Here is a 4,124-nt window from a genome sequence, read left to right on the forward strand (position 1 = left end):
ATATATATATATATACATATATTATTCCTTTATTCGTTTCAGTTCAAATGCTGTGGCCATACTGGGGCGCCACTAGCATTATCAATTTTTCAATTGCATTCTTTTCCGAATACCTTTTGCTGAAGGGAGGAGTTCGATACAGCTGCCCTCTTTCAAGTTCCTTGCCCTGACGTAGGTTCATCTGGGCTTGAAAATATCTGCTCCTACTCCATGTAGACCTCTCTGTTGCTTTTGCAAGATATTTAAAATTCGTGGGCCTTCGAACCCCAATCTATTGAAATACCTGTTCCTCACCCTGAATGGGATAGGTGGGACCGTTGGAATAGTGTAGTGACGTCCTGTTCGGAGGCTTGTGTAACTCTTGACGTCAATATTTGGTGCCAACCCCTCTAGGAACTTCCAGATGTATATCCCTACATATCTCTCCCATCTTAGCTGCAGGAAGTGAACCCGTAGTTCTTTCACTCTATCCCAGTAGCTCAGCTGTCCCACTGATGCAATCTACCTGGTGTAGCGCCGATGATCTGCTTCTTGTTCCGCTATTAATCCGACACTATGAGGTGACCATAGTTGAGAGCAGTAGCCCAGACGGCTGAGTATAAATGTCCTCCAAAGAACCAGTATCGTTTCCTGCTTCCTTGTTCTGAAGGTTCTCAGATTCCATTCGGCCATTCGCCTGCACATTGCTACCATATTAATATGTAAATAAAACGAGGCCCCTTTACTAAGTTCAGTCCCCAGGTCACGCACGATGCTTGATTCTGGGATTGCGAATCCTTTTGATCCAAAGTATCATTGTTGTGTCATGAAAATGCAAGTTGCCTATTAGCAGGGAACAAGGAATCTTCCTGAATTAAATTGCATGTAGTTTTCTTTAGTTCATTTATGTATGGCATCAAGTACATTTAGTACAAATATCTATTACGAAAAGAGCATCGTCTCTGTACAGACGGTATTTGTGGGAATGAGGATTTGATGTGGAGTATATAAATTTCTACGATATCCGTGACCTGAACTGAGTACCTTGAACCCATTGGTATATCGAAGAAATTCGTTCTAGCGGATCTCGTCCATAGTTTGTTGTAATTAATGATGGTTTCTCGTGCTGTTAGCATTATGTCTACATCTGGCATAGATAAGCTACAACTTTTCATTGCAAATATGAGTGCTTTATTGAGTATTATAGGGTTAGCTTTCATATATATATATCTTAGTAATAACAATAATCCTTGGATGGAATTTATAAGCATTTAATGCATCACTACATGCGTTTCCCCAAATCACATGTCCCTTAAGATCGCAGTCCGTATCCTGGGATGGTTACAGTGTAATCTGTAGTGTCCGTGGGCATCGCGTTGATCATCTTTGTGGATTCATTTCCTCAGGCGATCTAACGTTAATAGAGGTTTCCCTTTTCACCAGTGTGAAGTTTGGATGAGTTATGTCGGTCTATCTGTGTGCATTTGGTATTTGCCCTTTTTTTCAGGTTTTCCCTGGATGTCACGACATCCAGAGTTTCTTGTAGGAATAAGTTGCATACCTGTGATGTTCTACTGGTCTGTTATAAGAAAATGCTGCATGATGAAACGGAACATCGATATTACTATCATCACCGAGCTTTCTACTAACATATCCATGCTCATATAGGCTTCTGCTCATACAGACTCATCTTTTCATCTGATGATACGCTGCAGTAGATTCGTGCAACTTCTTTGGGCATTGTATTCTAGGTTATCAGAGTGTTGCTCAAGGAGCTGCCTTCCAAGTCTAATGATATTATGAGCCTCGTGTATGCAAACTTGGTCAAGGAATGCGGTGGTCTGTTATAAAAAATGCTGCACGATGCAACGGAACATCACGGCTGTGCAACTTACTCCTACAGGAAACCCTGGCAATCATGACATCCAGGGAAAACCCGATAAAAAGTTTCGGGAGAGAAGGTAAGTCGATTACATCGACCCCAGTGTTTAACTGATACATTTTTTCTATCGATGAAACGCAAAGCCAGCCTCGGCAGAATTTGAACTCAGAACGTAACGAGACGATTTGCCGCTAAGAACTTTACCCGCTGTGCAAACGGTTTTTGCAGCTCGTGCCTATACGATAATTTATGCACAATAATTATGTATCTAGGACAACTACAGTAACAAGATTACCTTAAAGCACACACACACACACACGCACACACACACAAACACACACGCACATACACGCACTTACACACGTACGCACACGCACGCACACACATATACATAGATGCACACACATGCACACACGCGCACTCAACACACCACGCACACACGTACACACACACACATATAAAAAAACACACGCACAACGCACACACATATACATACACATACATAGACGCACACACACACACACGTACACAAACATACATATGCACATACATGCACACACTTACACACGCGCGCGCACACGTACCACGCACACATCCACACACCACACACACGCACACACATAGACACACGCGCACACAACACACTACACTCATAGACACACGCATACAACAACCACACACACACGCACACGCACACATCGACGTGCATGATCATACGCGGACAATATTGGAGCCGGTTTGAGGTAATCTAGTCTTTGGATGCTGTCAGTTTTCATTACTTTATGTACTTCTCTCATTATTCGTTGTAATTCTTATGGTTATTTACATCATCAACAACAATAACAAGAAGAAATACAGTTAATCCAACAATAAGCAAACTGTAGCTGTAGCAGCAGGAAAAAAAAAATTATGACAAGATCCAAAAATAACAACAACAAGAGATGAGGCTCCGAGAGCAAGCATTCAATCAGCAAATGATTTATATAGCAACAGAGAAGGGAACTTGAGAGAGAGGTAGACTCACTAACAGGAAATGACAGAGAGGAAGCGAAGACAGAAAGTGGAAAATAGAGAGAGAAAGACTAAGATACATAGAGGTATGTGGGGAGAGAAATAGAGAGAGAGAGAGAGAGAGAGAGAGAGAGAGACAGACAGACAGACAGACAGCAATAGAGAACGAGATGTAAAGAGAAAATGGACGGGCAAAAATATGTAGCATTAAACAGAGAAATTGAAAGACGCAAAAGCAGCCAATAAGACAAGAAGAAAAGACGAGCATATACGCACATACACACATGTATACAGGCACACACATCCATGCACTTACTCACACACACATACGTAGGGATGAGAGAGAGAGAGATGTGTGTGTGTGTGTAAGACAAGCCGCATAATTATGTGAAATCTTTCTGCATGTGGAATCATATTTAATGTTTGCATCATATGCATATGCTGCAAGTTGTTTTGCTGAAGAAAAATTATATTTAGTGTTAATCACGAATAAAGACGATCAAATTCGAGAGTAGTATCGAAACCTGATTTTTTTTTCCTTCTTTATCATTGGATGATGGTAATACAATCGCAATTAAGCACTTTCAAAAAGTATACGTATATTTTTGAAAACAATTCATTTTTTTTCTTTTTGTAGTTTCAGCTCAGAGCTGTGGCCATGCTGGGGCACCGCCGTTTTGCTACACTGTTATTACTGAGAGCCTCCTCTAATATGTGGCACTTGGTGAACAATGGAATTTGATACCGCTACCCTTGTTTGCATCTCTTGCCGTGAGATAGGTTCATCTGGGACTCTCAACAGGAAGAGGTCCAGTTTTCATATGAAAACACTAACATCCAATTTGTGTAGGTTCCTCGGGCTCTTTGGGAGAATATTAAAAAGCTGTGGGCTCCTGAAACCCAGGCTATTGCATTAACTGGTCCTGAAGAGCGATGGCATTACTGGGCTGAATTTTTCATATCTACCGCGCATGTGCGGTTTTCTTATCGGCAGCAAATACAAAAAATGCCGAAAAATTATAACATATAAGCACGAGGCATGTTTCTATGTATTGCCTCGTATTTATGTGTTAATCTTGGCTCTCCTGCTGATGATAGCTGGCCTAGCAAATTATTTTATTTTGCTGAAAATAGCTTGAAACCTTGGTTCAGGATATAGACGGTAAATGTTTTTATTTTTCATTCCCTTTCGAAATTATCCCTAATTGTGGTTTGGAGTTTGACTGCTCCTTCTAGCGGTTAGAATATATAT

General features: G+C 41.0%; 1 long non-coding RNA gene across 1 annotated transcript in view; it reads left to right on the top strand.

Moving 5' to 3' along the window:
* The first annotated feature begins 3,915 nt into the window (after nucleotides 1–3,915).
* Nucleotides 3,916–4,124, top strand: part of LOC128248530 (uncharacterized) — a 4,891-nt gene continuing 4,682 nt past the window's right edge. Inside the window, exon 1 of the long non-coding RNA XR_008264705.1 lies at nucleotides 3,916–4,034. This is a non-coding gene — a long non-coding RNA (uncharacterized LOC128248530). The remainder of the gene's footprint in view (nucleotides 4,035–4,124) is intronic.

This window comes from Octopus bimaculoides, chromosome 8 (genome assembly GCF_001194135.2).
Source record: "Octopus bimaculoides isolate UCB-OBI-ISO-001 chromosome 8, ASM119413v2, whole genome shotgun sequence".
NCBI classification, from domain to species: domain Eukaryota; kingdom Metazoa; phylum Mollusca; class Cephalopoda; order Octopoda; family Octopodidae; genus Octopus; species Octopus bimaculoides.